Here is an 11643-nt window from a genome sequence, read left to right as displayed (position 1 = left end):
ATTTATCCTTCTCTCTTTCTTGTTGGTGGGATCTGTTGTGTGTTTTTCTGCCGCCCGATAGAGGCGAAGAAATACGAGAAAGCGTTATGTTACTAAATTGAATCTCTCTATCTTGTAATTTTTTCTGTCCAGCACAGCCTTCCCTCTGTACTGTCATTCATTGTCGAGATATTTTATGCCACTGTTTGACACTAGATAGCCAAACACTTAGACATTTAGCCGACTGTTTAACGTGAATAACGTTGGCAGGAGGAGGAACATCAAACAGAAAGGATAAAGTTACTATGATAAGGCCAAAAAAAAAAAATAGGTGTGGTTACGGTAACATAGCCAAAAAAAATAGGGTAGGTAGGTAGGCAATCACTTTTTTTTTTTTAACTTTTTTTTCTAATGTGTACAAATTAAACCTACTTGACAGGGAAATAAGTGTGCGACACGGGCGCTTTCGCTTTCATTGCGTTTTTTGCACTCGGTTTTTTTTTGTTTTTTTTTTTGACAAATGTAATAAAAAGTTATAGGATCGGCCCCTAAAAATAGGGTAGGTCGGGTTACCGTAACCACACCTATTTTTTTTTTAGGCCTAATAGACACATTCCAAAAAATAACTCTGTCGGATTTGAGTAGGTTATGAAAGAATGAATGCCCTGGCTTTTTCCTCTGACAAACATTGGAGGGGCCAATCACTAGCGAGGGGTGTGTCGGAAACACGTGGACAGGAGCACATGTGAAGTTATTTGTCAGAGGAAAAGCAAGGGTATTCACTCCTTCACAACCATTACAAACCCGACGGAGTTATTTCCGAAAATCGTCTATTACTGGTCGCAAGCACACAATGAGAGACTGTATTATGCCTTGCACATGTGCCGGATGGTGGTATAGGTTGCTTATTTAGCATTTTTGCTTGCGTGCTATTTTATTCCTTTGTTTTTACATTTAGTCAAGTTTTGACTAAATGTTTTAACGTAGAGGGGGGAATCGAGACGAGGGTTGTGGTGTATGTGTATGTGTGTGTGTGTGTGTGTGTGTGTGTGTGTGCCTGTGTGTGTGCCTGTGTGTGTGTGTAGAGCGATTCAGACCAAACTACTGGACCGATCTTTATGAAATTTGACATGAGAGTTCCTGGGAATGATATCCCCGGATATATTTTTCTTTTTTTTGATAAATACCTTTGATGACGTCATATCCGACTTTTTGTAAAAGTTGAGGCGGCACTGTCTCACCCTCATTTTTCAAAGTTAAAAAACAAGGAAATTTTGGCCCAGCAATTTTCGACGAAGGCCGGACTTCGGTATTGCATTTCAGCTTGGTGGCTTAGAAAATAATTAATGACTTTGGTCATTAAAACTCTGAAAATTGTAAAAAAAACAAATTGTTTTTTAAACGATCCAAATTTACGTTTATCTTATTCTTCATCATTTTCTGATTCCAAAAACATATAAATATGTTATATTCGGATTAAAAACAAGCTCTGAAAATTAATAAATATAAAAATTGTTATTACAATAAAATTTCCGAAATCGATTTAAAAACAATTTCATCTTATTCCTTGTGGGTTCCTGATTCCAAAAACATATAGATGTGATATGTTTGGATTAAAAACACGCTCAGAAAGTTAAAAAGAATAGAGACAAAGAAAAGCGTGCTATATCCTTCTCAGCGCAACTACTACCCCGCTCTTCTTGTCAATTTCACTGCCTGTGCATCGAGCGGTGGACTGACAATGCTACGAGTATACGCTCTTGCTGTAAAAATGCAGTGAGTTCAGTTTCATTCTGTTAATTCGACAGCTTGACTAAATGTTGTAATTTCGCCTTTCGCGACTTGTTTTGTTTTGTTTCTGTGTTCGTTTTCTTTTGAGGCGTTCGGTTTGATAAGAGTGAACACTAAAACTGAACAGTCATTGTTTATTTCACCCCTCGCAGGTACATATCTGATGCAATGATCAGGTTACTTGCGATCATGTGTGTGTTTGTGGGGGGGGGTGCGGGTGTGTGTGTGTGTGCGCGAACGTGCGTGCTTGCTCGTGCATGTTTGTGTGTGTGCGATAGTGTGCGTAGGCGTTCGTGTGCGCGATGGTGTGTGCGTACGTCTTTGCCTGTGTGAGTGTGTGTGTGTGTGTGTGTGTGTGTGTGTGTGTGTGCGTGTGTGTATGTGGTTGAGTGTGTGTGTGAGTGTGTGTGTGTGTACTTGCGCGCGTACGAACAGTGCATGTGTGTAGGTGCGTGCGATAGTGTGTGCGCGTATGCGTGTGCCATTCATTCCGCGTGCGCCAGTGAGCGAGAGAGTCGCTGATCAACCAAGACCCCCTTTTGTTTTCGCCGTCCAGACAGGACAATGCGTGTTGAACTAATCTAATTTGACTGAACAGGAGCGGAGGCGTGAAAATGTCCAGAAAGCCCACCAACATGTCTCTGCCAATCATTCAAGCTTAATTAGCCAAAGTCGTATACGGCACACCAGCACAAGCCTTTCTTTCTTTCTAATTCTTTATTTGGTGTTTAACGTCGTTTTCAACCATTCAAGGTTATATCGCGACGGGCCCAAGCCTAGTCAGGTAGATATTGGCAACGTGCATGCTTCACGTCGCCGTGTGACGAAAATGGCGACAGCATGTCTATTGCAGGTCGTGCGTTTGTGCAACAATGAGAGTTGCGATACTGTATGCATTTATTGCTGATGACGGTGCCTTACTAGCAACACACATACACGCACGCGCACATACACATGCACGCGCACACATGCATGCACGCCATTTTGGAAAGTTTTCTGACGATTTGGACCTTAAAAAGTTCAAGGGACATTCGCTGTACTGTGATTTAGAAACACCTACAATGATTTGCTCGAAACTGCTCCGAAACTTTGCCAAATAATTAAATGAAGTTTAATAAGCGAGCTGTTTGCATCGCCCAGCTCTCCTGTCAGGAGTCAGGACATCCGGTCATCATCATTATTTATGTAGTTTTCATAGATACCGATTCGTCAAAGCAGATCATGACCGTTGGATTGAGGTTGTTAAATGTACAGTGTGTGTGTGTGCAGGGCCGGACCCAGGGGGGGGGGGTTCCAGGGGTTCCGGACCCCCCCCCCCCCCCCCCTGGAAAAAGCATGTACCTTGCTTTGAGTGTTGTTTTTTTGTTGTTGTTTTTTTAAATAAATTTTGTGTGTGTTTCTCTAACAAATTTTATTCAATGTGAAATCCGATGAGAAAAAGGTACCCCTCACCCCCCCCAGAATGCTGCTCTTAACCCTCAAAAACAAGGCCCAGAATGCACCAGATTGCACAGATTTTAACCCCGGACCCCCCTAGTTCGCGCGCCTTCAAAGCGGCAGGCGCGCGCTTGTGGCTTCGCCACTTCGCTGATTTGCCCCCCCCCCCCCCAAAAAAAAAAGGAGGAACCCCCCCCCCCCTTACAACTCATTTGGTCCGGCCCTGTGTGTGTGTGTGTGTGTGTGTGTGTGTGTGTGTGTGTGTGCGTGCGTGCATGCTGCGGTAAAACGCTTCACACAACAGCAATAGACACAATGTCGGTTGGAGAATATCCAGGTCCGAATTGACTACCAAACACAGCATTCAGATTTGAACAATAGAATGCTCAAACACTAATTCTAAGACCTTCATCGTGTGTATTGTCATATATTCATCTCCCAAAATGAACTCTGAAGCTCTCGGCTCAATTTCAGATCTGTATTTCTAGGAATAGCGCATGAAATACTCAGGTTCAAAAGGAAAGACGAAAATTATGGCTCGCTCAAAGAGCGTCCCGATGAACATCACGGTCTGGGATGCTCACACAAAACACAGCCGTTTTCTATTTGAGTAGGGGAAGGGCTTCTAATATGGACCGGCTCCTAATATGGACCACCTCCTGTTCTGACAAACTAACGGCGCTAGAGCGCTCAAACAAGTTTTATTCGCTGTATTCACCCTCTCTGAATATCTTGCACATGTCAAAACACAAACCTCAAAACCGTTAGGCTTTTTCTCTTTTTTTTCACTTTTGGCAGCGTTCACTCTAAATTTGCCGCCTAAAACGGACTCGTTTCTGTCCACAGCCAAAGCTTTTATCACACAAAAATTGCTATATATGACAGCGAAGTCCGTATTTGTTACATTTTAGCAGTGTTGACCCCGAGTTTCTACTGCAAACAAAAAATAATACCAAAATTTCAAAGTATGTGCAAGTCCCCTAATATGGACCACCTTCAACAAATCGAAGCGTGCGTATGTATGTATGTATGCATGTATGTATGTATGTATGTCTGTGGTAGAAACTTTAACATTTGACTAAACACCGAAATACTCATTTCACCTGGTTATTTTTCAAGCACCATCTTCAAAATATTGAAGCAATGATCAACATTGTGTCGGCATGTGTGTAGTTAAAGCGTGTATCCAAAGAAAACGGGTGGTGGGGGGTTTTGAGGGGGTACAAGCAGTTGACTGGTTTGTGTCGTGTGTGGTATGTAGACCAGGTCAGATGTCAAGGCCAGGTCAGGGGTCGCGCGAAGGATTGTGGTATACATAGATTCACTTCTCCAGTTCTCACCTCTGCATTCGCCGATTCGGGGAAGACGATTTCACGTTGTTCGGTTTTTGTTTTGTTTGTTTGCTTAACGCCCAGCCGACCACACGTTGTTCGGTTTCTAAGCTCCAGAAAAGTAAATAAAGAAGATACCAAAGGGAGATTTCCGACAATTTGATCTGCACAGCGTTTTTCCAATGTCCACACGAGGAAGAGCTGTCGAAAGCGCAGTGTCGATCTGGCAGTCGTATCCCGGTAAGTACAGAGACAGATCTAGTGTCTCCCACTCTGATAACGTGTCACCTACTGTTAATCCGTTTTGTTTTAATTTCTTTTTATTTCAGCAGACACGGATGTCAAACACAGTGCTAAGCAGTCACCTCTAGTGAAATGAGTTGATCTAAAGTGCCTGTAATGTTTGGATGTCTTTGTTCTTGGTTCAATTTATGTGAATTTCAAGACTTGCAATAGAGTCTCAAGTTTACTCTGCCCGTATAAAACTGTCCACCATTTACTTGAACATGCAGATATAAGGAAACGGAATGAATCTGTTCTCAAAGTCAAAATGATCACGATTTTGCCTCAGATTCAAAACATGCACAGTCATGGTTTTGTCTCTACAATGTTAAGACTTACCTTGCAACAACTTGAAAGACAGTTTTTGAATGCTAGATCTGTATCGCGTTTCATTCCAGACTCGATCCTCTCTTTGAATGTACTGTTTGCTGTTTACGCACTATCATGATTCGCTATGTAACGTGTGGTAAGCTTACCTTGCAACAGCTTCCTTGTCTTTGTTGGCATTTTCTTTCAAGACAGTACAACGTAAGATTAGATTCTTTCGGACAGAAGGTAGAATGCGAGTTTTGAGACAACGACAGTCGTCCAAAGAAAGCTTGCTGTGGAATTTGTTTGTAAATAATGGTACATGTGATTCTGTATTTTTCTGCGTTTAATGTTAATGGTTTCTTTTTTCCTCTGTTGTTTTTTTCCTCCTGAGTTGATCGTTATCATTAAAACAAGACCCTCAGAGAGTACCTCCGTTGCTCCATAAATTGGACTGTGAATAGTGTGTTGGCTGTGTTGACCGTCAGAATTATTTTAAAGGCACAGTAAGCCTCCCGTAAACCATCACAGATACGGTCAGGCTTTTACACACAGTACAAACACCCTTTCATTTAAACACTCACCGATTGAGAACATCCTAGGTGCCCTCCGTAAAGAGCGAACAATTTTCAAAGAATTTATTTTTGCTTGGTTTATCTTACCCCTGAGCCATCGTGAACCCGTGTGATCCAGTTTCCCTTTTTCACAATGTAGTCGTCAGTTAGTCATTTGAATGCGACTCAATGTGAGCTTATCTACAATAGCACGTTTTTATGCACGAAACAAACGGCTGTGGTTCACAAGAACTCTAGCGATGGCTTTTAACTGTTGAGAGGAACGGCGATATGCCGCGTAAACCCGGCGTCGTCTGCTACGACCCTTGCGTGACCCTGCTGCCGGGCTTTTCTTTTTTCAAACTTTCACAACTTCGAATTGCACTGATCTTGTCTTGATGAAAAAAGAATTCTTTTATGATTAAAGAATGTTTGTGTAACAAGCTGTCAATTTATTATTTAGATTTTAAAAGTTAGGTCTAGCGCAAAAACGCACCACGGCCCAAAAACATTCTGACAATCATCGATCCACGGTTATCGCCAGTTTAAGGGAAGTAACTCATTTTTGACCTGAGTTCAGGATGGGTCCAAAAAGTGTTCGAGACAATCTGCAAAATTAATTCTTTAAAAATTGCTCGCTCTTTACGTTTATTTTGAATGTTTTATGTATGTTATTATTACGGACAAAAACGCTCAGCAATGCAATTTCTCTTTTAGAGATTAATAAAGTTATTGTATTGTATTGTATTGTATTGATGTTCCCGTTTGGTGAGCGTTCAAATGGAAGGGTGTTTGTACTGTGTGTAAAAGCCTGACAGTATCTGTGATGGTTTACGGGAGGCTTACTGTCCGGGCGTGATTTCCGGGATATTCATCACAGCCGTCCAGCTCCAAAACGAGGCGCCATTGTTGCAAGGGCCAAGTCCACGAAAATAAATTCTTTGAACATTTCTCACGCTCGACAGAAAGCAGCCAGGATGTTCCCGTTCGGTGAGCGTTTAAATGAAAGTATGCTTGTACTGTATGTAGACGCTCGGGGAGCTCTGTGATGGTTTACGGGAGGCTTACTGTGCCTTTAAGTACCAGGCTGCTGCAGTCAGTTGACATGTTTCGCATATTGTAGGGTTACCATGCTGCATATAGGTAAAGTGGCTTGTATAACCTGACTATTCTGTTTCAAAACACTGTTTATATTTGTGTAGGTTGTAGTCATCATAACTAATCGCATTTTGCCATTTGTTTCAGAAAGGAGGTTAACCTACAACAAGATCGACGCTATGTGAAATATGCCTCAGCCACATGAAGACTTCCGAATTTAGATCCACTCGTCATGGTGACAAGTCTTGGTGAAAAGTATAGGACTGAGGACAGCAGTGGAAAAAATGGCCACATGGCAGCTACCTATTGCTTTATAGTGTCTGCAGTGCAAAAGACAGATAAGCTGATGGTAGATTTGCAAATGAACACAGTACCCTCAGATCTACTATTGATTTACGACGGGCACGCAACAATCCAGGGCAGAGAACACTGCCGCTGTAATCCAGTTCTTCATTTGTTTCAGGAAAGGACGTCCTTACAACTGGAATTAACATTACAACTCTCTGATACCAAGACATAGTGCATAGTGTACTCTAAACAAGAGGTTGTGCTACCACAGGAACATCCCGATATCTGAGTGGGACAGGATTAAAAAGCTTCCCATGGCTGCAAAGAGGAAGTACATGATTTTTCTGTCATTGACTTTAATACATTTCACACAGCCAGTACATGAGAGATAATGGTCAATGGTCTTCTTGGTGACCGTTCATGCCCAAGCACGCAGAGCTGGTGGCCAGCAGGACAACGTGTCACTGGAAAATTATTATTAAATAGCATAGACTTCGGAGTGCGAGGACCAGGGGAAATAATCTCATGTAAAGCTGTGTGAGTGTGACCATATCTTTAACTCTTAGTCGTATGATCATTCCAATGATATATCTTGATACGCAAGCTCTAGGGTAGGTTGATAACTGTAGATAAGCTTTGCCATGATAATTATGCTGATGCAGTTTAAAAGTGTGTCTGTGTGTACGTGCGTGCTTGTGCGGTTTTGTGTATGTGTGTGCGTGCGTGTGTGTGTGTGTGTGTGTGTGTGTGTGTGTGTGTGAGGATTGCACAAGATCTCTTTCAAGGACAACTGCACCAACACATTATCTGTTTGCCTTCTTTTGAAAATTATACATGGAGTTGATATGATGCGTTAGTTTTAACTCTGTGTGTGTGTGTGTGACGGTGTGTGTGTGTGTGTGTGTGACGGAGTGAGTGAGTTTGTGTTAGGCAAAAAAATAAAATAGGTGTGGTTACAGTAACATAGCCCAAAAAAATAGGGTAGGTAGGTAGGCAATCACTTTTTCTTTTTTTTAACTTTTTTTTCTAATGTGTACAAATTAAACCTACCGTACTTTCCGGGTGACAAGGCGCTTTGTTATCTAAGACGCACCCCCTTCTTTTAAAAAAAAAATTGTAATCCAGTCACCCATTGGACGCAGGGGGCCAATAGGGCGCACCAACATGACCCAGTTTTTGCCATGAGAGGTGGTTCCCCTGTCATATCTGAGAGAGGAAACACTTCCTGCATCGGGGTCAGTGACCGGTCAGTGACAAAAGGCATTGTGATAGCTGGGTGGCCTTGTTAAAAGACACGACCTTCTTCCCAGGGGTCAATGACCCAGTTTTTGCCATGAGAGGTGGTTCCCCTGTCATATCTGAGAGAGGAAACACTTCCTGCATCGGGGTCAGTGACCGGTCAGTGACCGAGTTTAACAGAGTGGAAATCTGTGTGTGCGGCCAGATCAAAGGCAGGGCAGTATCGGTGGTTTTTTTTTTTTTTTTTTTTGACAAATGTAATAAAAAGTTATAGGATCGGCCCCTAAAAATAGGGTAGGTCGGGTTACCGTAACCACACCTATTTTTTTTTTAGGCCTTACTGTTTGTTGATTTCTTACGGGAGCCTTGAAGGCTTCGCCTCTTGTTTCATTAATTCATTAAGCATATTTGAATTAGTCTGACTTGCACACTAAGTTGTATCATGTTATTTTGAAGTATAGGGGGCTTTTTACAGTGATTCGTGAAGGCCGCTTCACTGGTCCATATTGGGCGCCTAGGCTCCTAATATGGACCATTTGTGATTTGTTCTGTATTTAATTTTTGCTGAAGGTCTATCAAAGCTATTTCACTCTAATTAGGCCTAACGGTTAAACTAAGAGAGAAGGACTACCAACCACAAAATCAAACTTCTTCGCAAGAAAACAAGCTAGCTATCAGCAATAAACAAAAAGTGGTCCATATTAGGGGCCCTTCGCCTACAAAAATGAGCAGCAAATTGTTCCGGATGGGATTTTTCCTTTCAAATTGTTCCGGTTTGGGGCAGTTTTTGATTGTCACTATGTGTTTTCTGATTGTATATCAGAGTTTGCTACTCAGCAAATGCAGTTATTTTACTTTAAAACAGCAAAGCTGGCAGTTAACCCACGAACATAAAGCGAGCTTGTTGACAATCTAGACCCCTAAACAACATTTCTATAGCCTAACATGTAAATGTAGACTAGCCATCCTGTGACACGATGCGCCAGATATTGTGAGAAGGGTCTGGCTGACCAACCTACCTTCGCGCGCGATCAAGCGCAAGTGACAAAATAGCGACTATCTACAACCGGAACACGTCGCTCCATACGAGAATGGTGCGGAACAGTTCCCCACCCGTGTGTACGTGAGCGCTCGCGCGCGTGCGTGTGCGAATGGGAGTGTGTGTGTGTGTGTGTGAGTGTTTGTGTGCGTGTGAGTGTAAGCGTGTGTGTGTGTGTGTGTGTATCGGGCGCGCGCGCGTGTGTGTGTGTCAGAGGGCAGGGGCGGATCTTGGTCTTTATTTGGCTGGCTCTGTCTTTGTGTGCAAGGAATCTGGGGCGAGGAGGGTCAGTCAAGGTAAAACGCAAAAAAACGACATGAACATGAACAGCATAATTATGTCAGGTGTTAATGTCGGGCCTTGCGTGTTGAGCCGATTGAGAGGAAATGACGGATGCGAACACAGCGGATCTGCAGAGAGGTTGTTACATTATGCAGGAGGCCCACCATGGAGAAGAACGTAAATCGAGCAGCCTGTACCAGAATCTACCTGTTGTATTAGCAAAAAGGTGAAAGCATTAAAAGACAAGGAACTTAGTCGATAAATATCGACAGGGGGTCGACTAATGGTTTAAGCATGAAGTGTGTGTATAATAATGGGTGTGGGTCTGAAATGAAGTTAGGTAGTAGTTAACATTTGTTTTGAATAATTATTGGTATTTTAACAATGTGGGTAGCATGGAAATGTAAGCATTTGAATGTAAGTCTTAGGTACCATAATGATTGTACCCAGGAAAAGAGACGAGAGATAGGAGTAGGTTGCAATAGCTTGTGTGGTCTTTGAGTTTTGTTTTTGGAAAGACATTGTTAAAGAAAAAGAAGATAAGTACAGTAATGCAATATTTATTGTGAAAACCAACGATTGTACAAAGAACATGTGAGGAAACATTATGTCTATGATGGTGTGAAGAAAATTAGTTATGATTTATACTATTATTATTTAGACTTGAGACTGAATAGCAAAAGGCGAAGTGTATGTTTTGTAGTGTGAATTGATACAAAATGAAAAGTGTAAATATCTGGGAAATTGTGGTTAAAAGACTTCGTTATTTCTTGATTGTTATTTACTATTATATTGAAGTGAATAGCAAAACGCTGTTTTGAAAACAGCATGGGATTTATATAATTTTTTTTTGTATCTGGTAATGCCCTAGTTTTTACAAATTGTAGCAAAGTCGATTAACTTTACTATGTACGATGTTTGCTTGCAAATTACAACACAAACGCGAAAAACTTAACTATTTGTAGAGTTCTAAGGCATTGCAGACAAAGCAACTGCAAGAAAGTCAGGTTAACGTTTTAGCAGGGTGAAAATCCGCTGAAAACGATCTTATATCCCTTCCGTTAACATGGCTTCGTCCGGCCATACATGTAGGCTCTTATGACACTGACCCTGAGCTGACCCTGAGGCACTGAAACGGAAAAATTCTCTCGAAGAACCAAATGGGTTCGGTGCATTTGTCAGTCTGTCACATGTTGGAGGGCCCCATACGGGTTGAAAGAGATAAGGTACTGCATGTCGTGTTTTTTCCCAAACTCCTAGTGCACAACCGTTCTCACGAGATAAGTTACTTCTGTTTTGTTCCGGGTTTTTTTTCCAATTGACACCATGTATGAGAGATGAAACAGAAAAGCCTGTTCGTGTACACTACATTGGGGTGTGCACGTTAAAGATCCCACGATTGACAAAAGGGTCTTTCCTGGCAAAAATGTATCGGCATAGATAAAAATGTCCACCAAAATACCCGCGTGACTTGGAATAATAGGCCGTGAAAAGTAGGATATGCGCCGAAATGGCTGCGATCTGCTGGCCGATGTGAATGCGTGATGTATTGTGTAAAAAATTCCATCTCACACGGCATAAATAAATCCCTGCGCCTTGAATATGTGCGCGATATAAATTGCATAAAAAAAAATTAAATTAAAAAATCCCTGCGCTTAGAACTGTACCCACGGAATACGCGCGATATAAGCCTCATATTGATTGATTGATTGATTGAAAATGCAACAGTTTGGAGGAAAAAACGAAACAAAAGAAAAATAACCGTGTGTTCTCATGACAACGGCAAACAACGACACATGTTCACCGCCCTCAGCTAATTCAAGAAATACCCCCCCCCCCCCCTCCTGATAGGTACACGTGCACTCAAGTTAACCTCTGCTTTGAGACACATGTTCACCGCCCTCAGCTAATTCAAGAAATCACCCCCCTCCTGCTAGATACACGTGCACTCAAGTTAACCTCTGCTTTGACCTGTGTGCCAAGAGTCAGATGAGAGAGAGAGAAAGCGAGAGCG

Source organism: Littorina saxatilis, linkage group LG9, assembly GCF_037325665.1.
Source record: "Littorina saxatilis isolate snail1 linkage group LG9, US_GU_Lsax_2.0, whole genome shotgun sequence".
NCBI classification, from domain to species: Eukaryota; Metazoa; Mollusca; class Gastropoda; order Littorinimorpha; family Littorinidae; genus Littorina; species Littorina saxatilis.
The sequence above is the reverse complement of the archived record's forward strand: the minus strand, read 5'-3'. Positions refer to the sequence as shown.